Genomic DNA, 18705 nt, shown 5'->3' with positions numbered 1-18705 from the left:
ACCGTTGATGAAATGGTGTCGTTAAGTGATATTACACCGGTTAATAACCGATTCGAAAACCGGTGTCGTTAAGTGATACTACACCGATTTTAACCCGATGTCTAAAATGACAGACCTTTTACATCGCCTTCATAGACATCGGTCAAAAATGTAATAGACATCGGTGGAAAACCGATGTCTATGAGGATTTTTGTTGTAGTGCAAGTTGGGAGTTTGGTATGTTCTTAAGAGATTAAAGGCAATCCGGGTCTTAATTTAAAGTGCTACTCTTGTGGAAAAATGAAATATGCCAACACTTGAGGAATATGATTAATTTCAATTGGCATAAATTAATCAAGAGAATTAGAAATGCCAATTTAGACTTTGGCATTGTCTTGAAGCACTTTGGGCAATCTAGGTTAGATTTAAAATTAGCTATAGGGTTAAGAATACTTAAGTAGGTAATCTAGGTATTTTATCTATGCTAACTTGCCATGCTTTGTTTGCCCATCAAATGCCATGGCATCATTTTTATTTATTTGTGTTTGCACTCATGCCTTATTATGAAAAACACAAAAATACCATGTCATGTCATCCATACTTCATATAGTTATAAGAAATTTTCTTTTGAAAATTATTTCTTTTTGATGTATGTCATAACATCATCATGCATCATTTGAATTCCTTGTTTATTAAGGACTAATGGTATTAATTAACAAGTAACATCCTTGATGGATGTTTAGTATTCAAAAATGCCTAGATAGATATGCATAATCCCTAGATTAGGGCAAAACCAAACTTTACATCTCACAGATACCCATAAGGTGACTTGTATGTGGTTTAGTACATATTAGATACAAGTGAGATGTTAGGATGATGAACAAAACTCAAGATGTTGATTTAGTGCATTCTTTTGAGTTCTAAGTTCATCAAAACACATAGGTATGTGTTTTTCCATCATTGGGAAAGCTAATGTACAAGTCATGTGCATTAAACCCAAGGAACATGGTGGATATTGGTTTTGAAAATCATTTTAAAATGCTTTTGGAAAACCTTGATGAAGATTATCTTTTGATAGTAATCATCATTGAATAGTTGAGCACAAACTAGAAGAAAACACTAAAGTTTTTGCAAGTTCTCTAGTTTGTGTCAATCTTGGAAAATATGAAGTATTTTCTTATAAAATTAGTTTTCCATGATAATATATGCCCTAAATAATGTCTACACAAATTTTCATAATTTTTGGATTTTTGTAGATTTTTCTAGGGGTTTCTGAAGTTGACTGAAATGGAATTTCAGCAACTATCAAAACTCCAATCGATCACCCGATCGATTGGAGTGTCTCAATAGATCGGCCGATCGATTGAGAAGGCTATTCTCGCGAGCAGAAGCTCGCTGGATCGATCAGTTGATCGATCCAGACTGGCTAAATTGATTAGTGGATCGATTCAAAGCAGTTCAATCGATTGGGACCCAACTCCAATCGATTGAGAAAGCTGATTTTGGCTGGGAAAGCCTGATTTCAGCATTCCAAACCAGGTTTAGTCGAGGTAACCATTCCAAACCCATCAAAATACATTTGTATACATAAAAAGGGTGTTTTCATGTTGAAAACAAAGATGGATTGGTTGGGGAAGACTAAATTGAAGTTTAGGTTGAGGTTTGGTTTCAATATTGAATGTCTGAACCTCAAAACTTCTAAATTTAGGTTTCCTAAAGGTTTAGGGATTCCAAGTCATTGTTGGTGCAATGACAGAAGGTACGACCATGTCTTTAGGGGGAGTTACTCTTTAAGGACATGAAAATTATTTTTCATACACCTTGGGAGGTGGTTAACCTTCTTTTAGAGAAAATGCTCAAGGTTGGGCATTGAAATTAATGGGGAGTGGATATCCTCATTGTTTAAGTTGAGTTTGCTCATGGATGAGAATTTGATAAAAAAAAAAAAATGAAAATGAAGGGTATGGGACCTTCATTTGGGTTATTCAAGTGGTTAATGCTCAAGGGTGAGCATTGATGATAATGAAGGGTATGAGATCTTTATTATCGTGTTGATCATAACGAGTGAAGTTGTGAACAACGATAAGCAACTCTTCAGGGGGAGAGGTTGTGGTTGATGTGTGCCCAAAGATGGGGGCATGTTTATGATGTGTGCCAATAGGGAGAGAATGCATGGTTAAGTTAGGTCTTCAGTACCTAAAGGGGAGTTTGCCCTCTAGAAAAGGAAAAAAATGGAGGGAACCATCATTCAGATATTGGCATAAAGGGAGTTGAGGCTATGGGATTAGCCTAATTTCCTAACTTAACATGTGGTATTGTCAAACACGAAAAAGGGGGAGATTGTTGGTGCAATATTCCCTAGGTCAAGGTTGACCTGTTTGACTGGGCTTGAAGTGAGTCAAGCTCGAGTCTTGATGATTTAGTTTCGATGTTTGACAATACTTGTAGACAACACATGAACATTGCAGGTGCAATTGTTCATGTGCGGAGGGTTGACCTGTTTGACTGGGCTTGAAGTGAGTCAAGCTCGAGTCTTGATGATTTGGTTTCGATGTTTGACAATACTTGTAGACAACACATGAACATTGCAGGTGCAATTGTTCATGTGGGAAGATTGTGAAGGAGAGTCAAGTAGGTCAAGGTTGACTGGATACTTGACTGAAAATCCTAGTGAGTGAAGCTAGGTGAAAGTCCTGGTGAGTGAAGCCAGGCAGAAGGAAACCCTAGTGAGTGAAGCTAGGTGAAAGTCCTGGTGAGTGAAGCCAGGCAGATGAGAAGACCTAGTGAGTGAAGCTAGGTAGAAGGGAAGTCCTGGTGAGTGAAGCCAGACACGGGGAAATTCAGATGGGTCAAGGTTGACCAGACATCTGGTGAAAGTCCAAGTAGGTCAAAGGGATTGACCAAATACTTGGCAAGAGGAGAAAAGTCCAAGTGGATCAAAGGGATTGACCAGACACTTGGTGAGAGAGTACTAGCTGGTCAAGGGTGACGGGATGCTAGGTTTTATGTACCAATAAGTCATGGTTGACTGGATGTTAGTTTAGGGGGCTTTGGACTTGCTTTTGGGCAAAAACCAAGATATGGATTGATCAGCCGATTGATCCAGCAAATCTGGATCGATCCACCGATCGATCCAGCAGATCTGGATCGATCAGCCGATCGATCCAATAGATCTGGATCGATCAGCCGATCGATTAGATCATGCCCAATCGATCAGCTGATCGATCGGGTGAATCCCCACGAACAGAACCCCTTTGGATTGATCCGTGGATCGATCTAGAGGTCCCAATCGATCAGTGGATCGATTGGGAGCTGCTGTTTGTGCGTGATAAGCTCTGGATCGATCAGCCGATCGATCTAGGCTATTCCAGAGAGCACAGAGGCACTCTGGATCGATCGGTTGATCGATCCAAAGCCTCCCCGATCGATTGGGAGCAATCCAATCGATCGGGATCCGACCGTTGGCGTCGTATTTAGCTGCAAGCGAGTGTTTCCTTCAGTAGGGCTTACACGATTCATCTCCGATCTTCACCAACGACTCCACAGCTCTTTCTCAAGTTCAGATCCCCAGTTCTTGAAGATTCTTGGAGGTTCTTCCAAGTCAAGAGGCGGATCAAAAGCAAGAAGAGAAGTTAGGGTTAGGGTTTATTGTAAGCTTTTGCTTGTATTTCATATCCTTTCCTTTCTTCTTCTATTGAGAGTTTGTAAAGCCTTCTTCGCCTTCGGTAGTTACCGTAGAGGAGTGTGTTTCATAGTGGAGGGTGTGTGAGTGTGTGGATCATTGGATTAGTCACCTCTTGTGAGGTGGATACCAAGTAAAATCTATTTGTTAGCGTTGTATTTTGTTTCTTGTACATTTCCGCTGCATCTTTGAAGAAACAAGCAACGCCAACCACGAAGCACGCGACGAGCTATTCACCCCCCCCTCCCTCTAGCTACTTTTCGGTCCCAACAGTTATTTTAGTGTTTGATACTTATTAACTGCATGAGTGTTTGATACATGTTCCAGCCGCCTGTGGCTGAAGTATATATTTTTGTATCTCAGTTTATGGTCACCGGTACAGGGGAGATTCTGCCGAAATTTTTCGATAGGAACTTCTCTGGGGCCGTGATAAATCTAAGTGTTGCTAATAATAGCATAAGTAACACTAGTAAGTAGAGTTAGTAGTTAAGTAACGGTCATCCTTAGAGAGTAGTATAGTATAGTAAGAAGGGTGGTCGTTACAGTTGGTATCAGAGCAGTTCTTATTTTCCAGCATCACACACATCAACATCAACATTGCCATCTTCAAGTAAGAAAGTATTTAAGTTTTTCCTTTAATACTTTCTTTATTAATTGCAGTAGAGAGTAATAGCTTATATATATGCGCTTTAGTAAGATAGAAGTTTTGTTTCTCTTTTATTCATCTACATATGCTTGTTTAGAAAGGATAGAGAAGATATCAAGCCTTTTTCCTTGCATAATTAGATGGCAAGAAGAGGACACCCCCGTACTGAGGAACCAGCTCAGGAGAACGAAGTGCCCAGAGCAACTGAGCCCAATCTCTTTGAAGTTGTTGCTCAACTCCAAAAATAGGTAGCAGAGTAACAACAAGTGATTGCCAATCTGATGGCAAATCAGCAACTAGTTCCTCCCACTCCTCCAACAGTAACTGTGGAGACTCCAAGGGTAATCGAGGTTCCAGTAGCTACCCTGGGAGTCGCCACAGCATCTCAGAGACAAGAAGCTTACCTTATACTGTTAGAGTGTATACTGAAAGCCTAAGCTTTTGTAAACATTTATTTTGAATAAAGAATCACATTTGGTCAAATTATCTACATTTGTTTGTAGTTGTTCAATTAATTTATATTCTAGATAACATAGTATGTGGTGTCACATACAGAAGATGATGTTATCAGTACCTTATAAATTATAAACAGTAGCTCACGACCAAAATGGAAAGGAACAAACCATTGGAAGGTCGTAGTGTAATTAGGAATTAGTTTATCTTAACTATATAATTACACTAGTACACTTAGAGTGTATTGAGTAGGACCATTAGAGGTCGTTTCTTTTATACTGACTTTATAAAGGAACAAAGACCTCAGTTATTATGGAAGTGTGTGATCTTAATCCTAATATAATAGCAAGCACATATATTTGATATTTATTTCTTTAATTTATCAATGGGTGAGATTTAGTTCGATAAATCAATAAGCCCGATAAGTTGGGAAATGATATCACTTATAGTGTGTGTTGTTGATTATAGAAGGAAACTGTGTCATAGTGATCTAGGTTGATAATGTCCCCAAGAAGAGCTCATAAGGATTGTCATGTTAAACCCTGCAGGTGGACTTAGTCCGACATGACGATAAGGTTGAGTGGTACTATTCTTGGACTAAGATATTAATTAAATGAGTTGTCAGTAACTCACTTAATTAGTGGACATTCGACATCTTAAACACAGGGAGACTAACACACTCATAATAAGAAGGAGCCCAAAAATGTAATTTGGGATTGGTGCGGTAGTTCAATAATAGTTCTCTAGTGGAATGAATTATTATTGATAAAATTAAGTTGTGTGTTCGGGGCGAACACGGGATGCTTAATTTTATCGGGAGACCAAAACCAATTTCTCCTCTCGGTCCCTATCGTAGCCTCTTATTTATAGAGTACTATACCCACCTATACCCACCTTCATAGCCATGGTATAGGGGTCGGCCAAGCTAGCTTGAGAGCCAAGCTAGGGCCGGCCAAGCCTTGGTCCATGGGTGGTCGACCCTAGCTTGAACCCAAGCTTAGGTGGCCGACCCTATAAAATTAAAAAAGAATTTTAATTTTAAAATTTTCTTATATGAAAGATATAATTTATTGGAGAGATTAAAAATTAAAATATCTCTTTTATAAGGTTCTACAAAAGATTAAATAAAGAGATTAAATCTCTTTCCTTATTTGTAGATTGGAAAGATATTTTATTTTTCTTCTTTGTAAATTATTCACATGTTGAAAAATTAAAATTATAGAGATTTCTTTTTATCAACCATGAAGGGATTTTAAAGGGAAATTTTATTTTTTAAAAATTTCCAAAGACAAATAAGGAATTTTAATTGTTGATTGAAAATTACCTTGTTTGCTCTCCATGAGGTGGCCGGCCATGATATGATCAATTAGGAAATTTTATTTAATTTTTCTTAATTAATTCATGTCAAGGAAAGTTAAGGAAATTTTATTGTAATTAAATTTCCTTATTTGCCAAAGATAAGGATTATAAAAGAGGGGGTTTTGGGAGCCTTCAAGGTGAACAACCTCTATTATTTTCTCCCTCTTTTCTTCCTTGGTGTGGCCGGCTCTTCCCTTTTCTCTTCTCTCCATCCTTGTGCCTGAAACTCTCTTCTCTCTTGGAGATCAAGTGGTGGCCGGATTCTATCTTGGAGAAGAAGAAGAGAAAGTTTGCATCCCTTGTAGCATTGGTGGTGTTTTCTCTTCATCCTTGGAGGTGCTCTTATTTTGGCCAAACCTTGCAAGGAGGAGAAGAAGGTGCTTTGGTGGTTTCTTATCTCGGAAGATCATTGCCCACACAACGTCCAAGGTTAGAAGAGGAATACGGTAGAAGACCTAGAGGTTTTTGTTTACAAAAGAAAAGGTATACTAGTATTTAATTTCCGCATCATACTAGTTTTATTCGTTTGTAAAAATACCAAATATAAGAGGCATGCGATTCTAGTATTTCGAATTTGTTTTCGATGTTGTGTTTTTCTTTTCCTTGTGATTTTATTATTTTTTTTTGGTTGACCTAAAGTTATTTAAGGAAATTAAATATTAGCTTTCCTTAAAAGGCTTTGTCTTGGCGGTGGTGGTTGTTCCTATATCCAAGAAGGTCATGTGCCTCGCCATGCAGTCCTGGAAGCCAATTTTGGAAATTAATATTTAATGGAATTAATAACCTAGGTGATTTGGATCGAACGTGTTAAGTTCCGCAGGAGATCCAAGTCTAAACCTTAAAGAACAAATAAATTAAACTTCAGATCAAACGTGTTAAGTTTCGCAGGCGATCCAAGTTTAATTTAAAAGAACACATGGTAGCTAGGAAAAGGTTCAGACCTTTGTACAAAATTTTGTACAGTGGAACCATTAGGCTTTCCGAGTAGCAACCAACACATACAGTGGCTGAAACTGAAACCAGAGAGCTTCTCAAGCACTACTGAGCCTTAGGATGCCCAGGCTTGGTTCAAAACACTGGAGAGCACAATGGATCCTCTTGACTGGCCAGAAGTCGAGAAGGTCAAGTGCGCCTCTTTCTGCCTGTCAGGAGATGCTCGTATGTGGTGGGAGAGGATAAAGACCAAGAGGGCAGCCAATCAGATGAGCTGGGCTGATTTCCAGTCAGAGTTTTATGAAGAGTACTTCCACCTACAGATCACCAACAAGCACTATGAGGAATTTATAGAGTTCAAACAAGGTGACCTAACAGTGGAAGAAGCAGTTTAGAAGTTTAACAGACTAGCTCGTCTCTGCCCAGAGCTGGTAAGTACAGAGAAGGAGCGAGTTAGACTGATGCTCAGAATGCTGAGACTGTTGGGACCGAATATGTAGCTAGAGGGGGGGGGGTGAATAGCTCGTCGCGTGCTTCATGGTTGGCGTTGCTTGTTTCTTCAAAGATGTGCAGCGGAAATGTACAAGAAACAGAATACAACGCTAACAAATAGATTTTACTTGGTATCCACCTCACAAGAGGTGACTAATCCAAGGATCCACACACTCACGCACCCTCCACTATGAAACACACTCCTCTACGGTAACTACCAAAGGCGGAGAAGCCTTTACAAACTCTCAATACAAGAAGAAAGGAAAGGATATGAAATACAAGTAAAAGCTTACAATAAACCCTAACCCTAACTTCTCTTCTTGCTTTTGATCCACCTCTTAACTTGGAAAAACCTCAAAGAATCTTCAAGAACTGGCGATCTGAACTTGAGAGAGAGCTGTGGAGTCGCTGGTGAAGATCGGAGATGAATCGTGTAAGCCCTTGGTTCTTCCAAAGAAGACGCACGCCAACGGCCTTTATCTGCGCCAACGGTCGGATCCCGATCGATTGGATTGCTCCCAATCAATCGGGGAGGCTTTAGATCGATCAACTGATCGATCCAGAGCGCCTCTATGCTCTGGAAAATGCCTGGATCGATCGGTTGATCGATCCAGCCTTTATCACGTAAAAACGCGCTACCCCAATCGATCCACTGATCGATTGGGGTCTCTGGATCGATCGATCCAGAGACGTTCTGTGCGCTCCGCGACTTGCCCACTCGAGGCTTGTCACGGGGACCTTCCCAATCGATCGGTCGATCGATTGGGCATCATCCAATCGATCTGCTGATCGATCCAGACATTGGTTTTTGCCCAAAACCAAGTCACAAGCCCCCTAAACCAACATCCGGTCAACCATGACCTGTTGGTACATAATGCCTAGTATCTGGTCACCCTTGACCTGCTAGGACTCGCTCACCAAGTGTTCGGTCAATCCCTTTGACCCACTTAGACTTTTCTCCTCTTGCCAAGTATCCGGTCAATCCCTTTAACCTACTTGGACTTTTCTTCCTCGTGCCAAATATCCAGTCAATCCCTTTGACCTACTTGGACTTTCACCAGATGTTTGGTCAACCTTAACCCATCTGGATTTCTCCGTGCCTGGCTTCATTCACCAGGACTTCTCTTCTGCTTAGCTTCATTTACTAGGACTTCCCTTCTGCCTAACTTCACTCACTAGGACTTCTCTTCTGCCTAGCTTCACTCACTAGGACTTCTCTTCTGCCTGGCTTCACTTACCAGGTCTTTCACCTAGCCTCACTCACTAGGATTTTCACCTGGCTTCACTCACCAAGATTTTCCTCTGCCTGGCTTCACTCACCAGGACTTTCACCTAGCTTCACTCACTAGGATTTCCTCATTGCCTAGCTTCACTCACTAGGTCTTTCACCTGACTTCACTCTCCAGGTCTTTCACCTGGCTTCACTCACCAGGATTTTCTCATTGCCTAGCTTCACTCACTAGGTCTTTCACCTGCCTAACCTCCAAGTTAGAACTTTCACCTGGCTTCACTCACCAGGATTTTCCAGTCAAGTATACGGTCAACCTTGACCTACTTGACTCTCCATCACAATCTCCACACATGAACAATTGCACCTGCAATTTCCATGCGTTGTCTACATGTATTGTCAAACATGTATTGTTAAACCATCAAAACATAAACATTAAGACTCGAGCTTGACCCAATTCAAGCTTATTCAAACTAGGTCAACCTTGACTTGGGGAATATTGCACCAACAATCTCCCAACAATCTCCCCCTTTTTGATGTTTGACAATACCTCATTTAAGTTAGGCTAATTCCCATAGCCTCAACTTCCTTCATGCCACTAGGTAATGAAGGCGTAAGTTAAACCCTACATTCTCCTACTAAGAAGGCAAACTCCCTCTTAGATAATGCAGGCCTAACTTAAATCCTACATTCTCCCCCTATGGCACACATCAACAAATTCACTTGTTGAAAATTTCTCCCCTTTGAGACTCTCCCCCTGAAGAGTTGCTCATCATTGTTCACAACTTCACTCGTTGTGATCAACACGATAATGAAGGTCCCATGCCCTTCATTATCAACCCTACATTCTCCCCCAATGTAGTCAAATGCCCAACCTTGAGCATTCACAACTTAAACAATGAAGATATCCACTCTCCATTGTAATCCAATGCTCAACTTTGAGCAAGTTCTTAAAAGAAGGTTAACCACCCTCCAAGGTTCATGAAAAATAATTTTCATGTCTTTAAAGAGTACCTCCCCCTAAAGACATGGTTGTACCTTCTGTCATTGCACCAACAATGACTTGGAATCCCTAAACCTTTAGGAAACCCAAATTTAGAAGTTTTGAGGTTCAAAAGTTCAAAATTTGAATCAAACCTCAACCTAAACTTCAATTTAGTCTTCCTCAACCAATCCATCCTTGTTTTCAACATGAAAACACCCTTTTATGTATATAAATATATTTTCAGGGTTAGGAATCGTTACCTAGACTAAAATAGGTTCGAAATGCTGAAAATAAGCTTTCCCAGCCAAAATCAGCATCTTCGATCTATTGGAGTTGGGTTCCAATCGATTGAACCAGCTTGAATCGATCCACTGATCGATTCAGGTAGTGTGGATCGATCGGTGGATCGATCCAACGAGCTTATGCTCGCGGGATTTGCCTTCCCAATCGATCGCCCGATTGATTGAGGCACTCCAATCAATCGAGTGATCGATTGGAGTTCTGATAGTTGCTGAAATTCCATTTCAGTCAACTTCAGAAACCCTTAGAAAATTCTACAAAAATCCAAAAATTGTGAAAATTTGTGTAGACGTTATTTAGGTATACTTTATCATGGAAAAATAGTTTTCTATGAAAATACATCATATTTTCAAAAATTGACACAAACTTGCAAAAGTTTAGTGTTTTATTCAAGTTTGTGTCTAACTATTCAATGGTGATTACTATCAAAAGATAGCCTTCACCAAGGTTTTCCAAAATCATTTTAAAAACATTTTCAAAACCAATATCCCACCATATTCCTTGAGCTTAATGCACATGACTTGTACATTAGTTTTCCCAATGATGGGAAAACACATAATTATGTATTTTGATGAACTTAAAACTCAAGGAAATGCACTAAATCAGCATGTTGAGTTTTGTTCATCATCCTAACATCTCACTTGTATTTATTGTGCACAAAACACATACAAGTCATCTTATAGGTCTTTGTGAGATGTAAAATTTGGTTTTGCCCTAATCTAGGGATCATGCATATCTATCTAGGCATTTTGTGGATATTGAACATCCACCTAGGATGTCACTTGTTGAAATCACTTGTTGATAAATGCCATTTGTCCTTAATTTTAAGGAAATAAACATAATGCATGATAATGTTATGGCATACATCAAAATGAAATAATTTTCAAAAGAAAATTTTCTTATAACTACATAATGTATGTATGGCATGACATGGTATTTTTGTATTTTCATAATAAGACATGAGTGCAAAAATAAAACATGATGTCATGACATATAATGGGCAAACAATCATGGCAAGGTTTAGCATAAATAAAATATACCTAGATTATCTATCTAAGTATCCTTAATCTTAGCTAATCCTAAAACTTAAATCCTAGATTGCCCAAAGTGCTTCAAGAAAGTACCAAAACCTAAATTGACATTTCTAATTCTCTTGATTAATTTATGCCTATTGAAATTAAGCGTATTCCTTAAGTGTTGGCATATTTCATTTTTCCACAAGAGTAGCACTTTAAATTAATGCTTAGATTTGCCTTAAATTACTAAGAGAATACCAAAGTCCCAACTTGGTATTTCTTATGTTTTCCCAAATTGTGCCAATTAAGATTAAGAATCAATATCTTCCATTTTGGCACATTTTACTCTTCCAAAGAGTAAATGATAAATCTATTTCATTTTCAAAGGTTAATAATAACCTCGAAAATGCTCCTTGAGTGTCAATTTCTTCAAAGTTGGGTTAACTACCCTTCTTCTTAGAGTTGACACTCTCTAACCCATCTATGGGGTAGAGAAAATGCTCCTAGGAACCCAACACCTATTGGTGCTCCTTGGATGCTCTAGGTATTCACTAGGGATAACTTCCCTAGATACCTTCCTAGTGACCTTGTTTGGCTTCTTAGAAGCCTTGGTCACTTTTTCTAGATCAACCCTAGGGATTGCTTCCCTTTTGACCTTGTTTGTGACTTTCTTAGACTTCTTAGAAGTCTTAGTTACATTTGTTGCAAAAATACTCTTAGGGATAACCTCCCTAGTATTTTTGACTTGACCCTTAGACCTAGACTCGGTTCCATAGCTATATTGAACCTTATGGTAAGAAATTGCATCCTTCTTAGCCTTAGGTTTGTATCCCAAACCTCTATGGCTCTTGGATGACCCTTGTAGTACTCCTAGACCTAGGTTTTGCTCATTTTGCCCTATAAGGATATTTTCCATCCTTTTTAGGGTCTTTTCCATTTTATCAAGTCTTGACCTCAAGACTTGATTTTCTTTCCTTAAGTCTTCAACCTTAGGTTTTTCATTAAAACCTTGATTTTTCTTCTTCTTAGGCAAATACCTAGAATCCTTAGGGTTCTTGCCTAAATTCCTATCTACCTTCCTAACCCTAGGTGTGGTAGTTTTAGCATGAAAAGCTACATGATCTTCCTTAAAGCTATCATACTTTTTATTTTTATGGTAAATAGCATTAAAATGGTATAAATTGGAGCTAACATGCTTTTTACCATTATTTACGGGGATAGGCTTAATAAATGATACCTTTCTTTTTACCTTGGAGGCTCCCCCTTGATTTGTGCTTCCTCCAAGAGCCTTGACCGCTTTCTTCCCCTTAGGGCATTGGCTCCGGTAATGTCCTTTTTTATTGCAAGAGAAGCACACAATGTGCTCCTTGCTCTTCTTTGTTCCGGGGACGGTCTCCTTGGGCTTCACCTTGCCCTTTAGTGCCACTTGACCCTTCTTCTTGGCCAATTTGGGGCACTTGCTCTTGTAGTGCTCATGTTCCCTACACTCAAAACATATAATATGATTTTTATTATTAATTGAAACATTTATACCTTCATGTGTAGGGAGGGCATCTTCTCCTTTTGTTCCGGAGGTAGAAGCTTCCTCTTGATACGATAGTGATGCTCCTCCAATGGATTTGACTCGACTTGTGGAGGTGGAAGCTTCTTCATCCTCTTCTTCTTTTGACCCGGATGTGAAGACTTCTTCTTGCTCCGAAGTCAATGATCTACACTCCCCCTCAATCCTAGAGGTGGAGGCTTGATATTCTTCTTAATCCTCTTGTACATGAAACAAGGAATATGCTCCTTCCTTGCTCTTTTGGTTGCATTCCTTTGAGGATGAAGCTTCTTCTTGGACTTCTTCTTCCGAAGTTGAGCATCTCTCAACTTCGGAGTCCTCCTCTTGGTCTTGATCTAATGAGTCGCCCTCTTTGGATTCCTCTTGATTCGGTACAGTGGAGGGGATCTCATGAATTGATGCCAACTTGCTCCAAAGCTCCTTGGCATCCTTGAATTCTCCAATTTCCTCCAAAATGTGGCTAGGCAATAGATTGACCAAAAGCTTGGTCACTTTGTCATTGGCCTCACATCTTTGGATTTGGTCTTGACTCCATTTGCTCCTCTTGAGAATTTTGCCCTTTGAATTCTTGGGAGCTTCGAAGCCTTCCATTAGAGCAAACCATTACTCTATCTCCACCATTAAGAAGTTTTCAATTCTTGATTTCCAAAGATCGAAGTTTGTAGATGTGTACGGTGGAGCCACCCTTGTGTCAAATCCAAGTCCATCTTGGAATTGCATCTTAAAGTTGAGCTTCTTGAATTCTTTGACTTTGATAATTTTGCTCCAACTTCTTTACCCTCCAGCTCTTCTTGTTATGTTTGCCCCTTCCAGCGATGATTCCGGTGAAGAGCGACCTCGCTCTGATACCACTTGTTGGGACCGAATATGTAGCTAGAGGGGGGTGAATAGCTCGTCGCGTGCTTCGTGGTTGGCGTTGCTTGTTTCTTCAAAGATGTGCAGCGGAAATGTACAAGAAATAGAATACAACGCTAACAAATAGATTTTACTTGGTATCCACCACACAAGAGGTGACTAATCCAAGGATCCACACACTCACGCACCCTCCACTATGAAACACACTCCTCTACGGTAACTACCGAAGGCAGAGAAGCCTTTACAAACTCTCAATACAAGAAGAAAGGACAGGATATGAAATACAAGTAAAAGCTTACAATAAACTCTTACCCTAACTTCTCTTCTTGCTTTTGATCCACCTCTTGACTTGGAAGAACCTCCAAGAATCTTCAAGAACTGGCGATATAAACTTGAGAGAGAGCTGTGGAGTCACTGGTGAAGATCGGAGATGAATCGTGTAAGCCCATAGTTCTTCCGAAGAAGACGCATGCCAACGACCTTTATCTGTGCCAACGGTCACATCCCGATCGATTGGATTGCTCCCAATCGATCTGGGAGGCTTTGGATCGATCAACTGATTGATCCAGAGCGCCTCTATGCTCTGGGAAATGCCTGGATCGATCGGCTGATCGATTCAGCCTTTATCGCGTAAAAACGCGTTACCCTAATCGATCCACTGATCGATTGGGGTCTCTGGATCGATTGACCGATCGATCCAGAGACGTTCTATGTGCTCTGCGACTTGCCCACTCGAGACTTGTCATGGGGACCTTACCAATCGATCGGCCGATCGATTGGGCATCATCCAATCGATCGGCTGATCGATCCAGACATTGGTTTTTGCCCAAAACCAAGTCACAAGCCCCCTAAACCAACATCCGGTCAACCATGACCTATTGGTACATAATGCCTAGCATCCGGTCACCCTTGACCTGCTAGGACTCGCTCACCAAGTGTCCAGTCAATCCCTTTGACCCACTTGGACTTTTCTCCTCTTTCCAAGTATCCGGTCAATTCCTTTGACCTACTTGGACTTTTCTTCCTCGTGCCAAGTATCCGGTCATTCCCTTTGACCTACTTGGACTTTCACCAGATGTCTGGTCAACCTTGACCCATCTGGATTTCTCCGTGCCTGGCTTCACTCACCAAGACTTCCCTTCTGCCTAGCTTCACTCACTAGGACTTCCCTTCTACCTAACTTCACTCACTAGGACTTCTCTTTTTCCTAGCTTCACTAAGTAGGACTTCTCTTCTGCCTGGCTTCACTTACCAGGTCTTTCACCTAGCCTCACTCACTAGGATTTTCACCTGCCTTCACTCACCAGGATTTTTCTCTGCCTGGCTTCACTCACCAGGACTTTCACCTAGCTTCACTCACTAGGATTTCCTCATGTTGGGTTTTTCGGGCCGCGAAAACCGCGTTTTCGCGTCGCGAAAACCCCGAATCACCCATGCCACTGGATCTCGTGCGAAGAAAAATTTCTAAAACTACGAATACGAGTTTCACACTCCAGATCTACAATAGATAAGAGTTATACCTTGAAGCGTGCCCTCGCAAATCCCGCTCATCCAACGGTACGCCGGATCTCGAAGTTGTCAACGTAGACAACTCTCTAGTGATATCCACATGAACAAGAAGTGTTCTCTAACACTCAAGGATGGAGAAGAGAGCACCACAAGTGTGCTAGCACTCTCTAGGGCTCTCGGGTAGGATTGGAAGAAGAAGAAAGGAAAAGAAGAGAACACACTCCTCTAAAATCTCTATGTGACTTTCACTAACCTTTCTTCTTGGATTAGATTCACTCTCCTTTCTTCTCCCTTGCTTGAAACCCACGACCAAGAGAAGAGAAGGAGCAAGAAGAGAGCTTAGGAGGAGGAAGATCACTTGAATGAGAGTTACACTTGCAAAATGAAACTCTTTTCATCTAATTAAGTGGTTTGTAACCTCCATGGGATACCAAGAGTCACAACTCTTGGTAACTCCCATGAGGTGGCACTTCACTTAAGTAACCATGATGATGTGGAGCATCATCATTGGTCCACTTAATGCCAACTCACCAATGAGGTGGCATAAAGTCAAGTCAAACTTGACTCTTCATCTTTCTCTTAAGTCAAGTCAAACTTGACTTAATCTCTCTCATGGTTGATCTAATCCAACCATTTAATTCAAGCCAATTTAATATAATGAATCTAATTCATTTAATTAAATTGATTCAATGAGTCATAATCTAAATTAGACTCATTGAACACATGAATCAACTTGAGTCCAACTCAATTAGCCCAATTAGGATTACTCTTAATCCAATTTGATTCATCAAATGAATTTAATCCTCTTGGTTCATCATATGAACCTAATCTCCATCCACTTGTTCTTTGTGTGTGACCCAATAGGTTCTTGTAACGTTGGCAATGCCCCTAAACTCATTTAGAAACATAAGTAATGAGCGGTATCTAGCAATACATCATTACTACCATGTTACAAGAATGTTGAGATCCAACATCACCTTGTGACTACTAATTGTGACTCCTCACAATATATGACAAGTGTCCTTCTATCCTAGACATCTAGATTGATCAATGTGAGGCATAGACCGTGTCATCCTCTACTCAATCTAAATCTTGAACTCCAAGTAGACTCACTCAATCAAATGAGCTCAATATCCTATATTGACTCATTTGGGCATGGCCATGCACTTCGTGGTCTCACTCTATCAAGAATATCGATGTCTCTCCCGTCATATAGGAGGGATAGATCCCATCTACATCACTCACATCCCTCCACATAATTTGTTACATACCCAGTAATCGCCTTTATGGTCCATCCAGTTACGGGTGACGTTTGACGAAACCAAAGTACATAACTCCTTATGTAGGGAACCATGGTGACTTCAGGTCTAAGGACTAGTAGTCATACTAATAGCCACATGAGAAAGTATATGACACTCATATAATGATCCATGATACTTTCTCATGGTGGGTCATTCAGTATACATTCTCTAATGCATACTCATGTGTCAACTTGATATCTCTATATCCATGACTTGTGAGATCAAGTCATTGAGTTGACCTACATGCTAGTCTTATTGCATTAACATTGTCCCTGAATGTTAATACTCGACTAGGAATGATTACGAGTATTGTTCCCTATATCATCTCACTATCGGTTCAACTAACCGATTGATATATGTGAGAACCGTCTACTCAAGGACGTTATTATACTTAGTTTATTTGGCACCAATACAAGTAAGTATAATAACCAAAAACCAAATGCTTTTATTTTTATAGAATATGATACAACAAGTCCAAAATACAATCATCAAATGATTGGCTCTAGGGCTCTAGCTAACACCTCATTGCCTAGCTTCACTCAGTAGGTCTTTCACCTGGCTTCACTCACCAGGTCTTTCACCTGGCTTCACTCACCAGGATTTTCTCATTGTCTAGCTTCACTCACTAGGTCTTTCACCTGCCTAACCTCCAAGTTAGAACTTTCACCTGGCTTCACTCACCAGGATTTTCCAGTCAAGTATCCGGTCAACCTTGACCTACTTGACTCTACATCACAATCTCCACACATGACCAATTGCACCTGCAATCTCCATGTGTTGTCTACATGTATTGCCAAACATGTATTGTTAAACCATCAAAACATAAACATTAAGACTCGAGCTTGACCCAATTCAAGCTTAGTCAAACTAGGTCAACCTTGACCAGGGGAATATTGCACCAACAATCTCTCAACAGAGACCACAGATAGCACTGAATGTGAGCAGTGGAGCTCACCGGCCCCAGACTGGTGAAGAGTTGATCAGTAGGGCATTAATTGCTGAGCACTACCTGAATGGCATCAAGGCACAACGAGCGCAGCACAAGCCAGTGAAGATAGAGGATAAGACAACGAGGAGCCAGAAATCCCAGTCAAGTAAACAAAACTGGAAAGGCAAGGGTAGTAAAAGAAAGTAGTGGAACTCAGGAAGTAACCAGAAGGGAGGACCAACAAACAAGCAGACCAAGTTTCCTCCTTGTCCCAAATGTGGGAGAACACATCCAGGAGCCTGTCTTTTGGGTAAGACTGGATGTTATTCCTGTGGTCAGGAAGGATACATGACTAAAGAATGTCCTAACAAGCTCAAAGCACCTCAGCCACAGCCAGTGCAATATGGAGGCAAGCCTACATAGTTATATCACATGGAAGCAGCACTAGAGGGACCCTATATCAGTCAAGGATGGTTGGAAGCCCCACCAGTTCCAGCCTTTGATAGTGCCAGAGTATTCTCCCTTGCCAAAGAGGAAGCTGCTAGTGCCTCCACGGTTGTAATAGGTCAAGTAGTTATTTTTCAGCATTTAGCTACTGTACTATTTAATACTGGGGCGACCCATTCTTTTGTATCAGTATCCATTGCCAGTAAATTCCAGGTGCCTACAAGAGTATGAACTCCAAGTTCTTGACGGCCCTACCTTCTGAGGAGGTCATGGAGTCCAATAAGTGGCTTCGAGCTGTACCGGTCAGAATTGCAGACCGAGAACTATATGTTAGCCTGGTAGTCATTTTGGGTATGGATTTCCTCAGCAAGTATAGTGCTTCAGTAGACTGCCGCAGAAGGAAAGTAATCTTCAGTCCAGAGGGTGAACCACCTTTTGAATTCACGGGAGTGCCAAGGAAGAAGACCCAGAAACTTCTCTCTTCTCTAGCAGCTCACCAGATGTTAGCTAAAGGGTCTGCTGGTTTTCTTGCATACATAGTAAATGCAGAAGAACAGAAAGGACCCAAGCAGGAGGATATTTGAGGAGTATGCGAGTATCCAGAAGTATTTCTAAAAGAGTTACATGGACTGCCTCCCAACAGAGAAGTGGAGTTTGAGATTGAATTGGTTCCTGGTACCGGTCCAATTTCAAAATCTCCTTATCGCATGTCTCCAGCAGAGCTAAGAGAGTTACAAGAGCAACTTCAGGAGCTACTTGACAAAGGCTTCATCCGCCCTAGTCACTCACCTTGGGGAGCTCATGTGTTGTTTGTCAAGAAGAAGGACGGATCTATGCGGATGTGCATAGATTATAGAGCTCTGAATCAAGTGACAATCAAGAACAAGTACCCCCTTCCCAGGATCGACGACTTATTTGATCAGTTGAGAGGGGCAGCAGTATTCTCAAAGATAGACCTGCGCTCTGGGTACCATCAGCTGAAAGTGAAAGAAAGGGATATACCCAGAACGACATTCAGGACCAGATACAGA

Source organism: Zingiber officinale, chromosome 8A (assembly GCF_018446385.1).
Source record: "Zingiber officinale cultivar Zhangliang chromosome 8A, Zo_v1.1, whole genome shotgun sequence".
Classification (NCBI taxonomy): domain Eukaryota; kingdom Viridiplantae; phylum Streptophyta; class Magnoliopsida; order Zingiberales; family Zingiberaceae; genus Zingiber; species Zingiber officinale.
Note: the sequence above shows the minus strand (reverse complement) of the source record.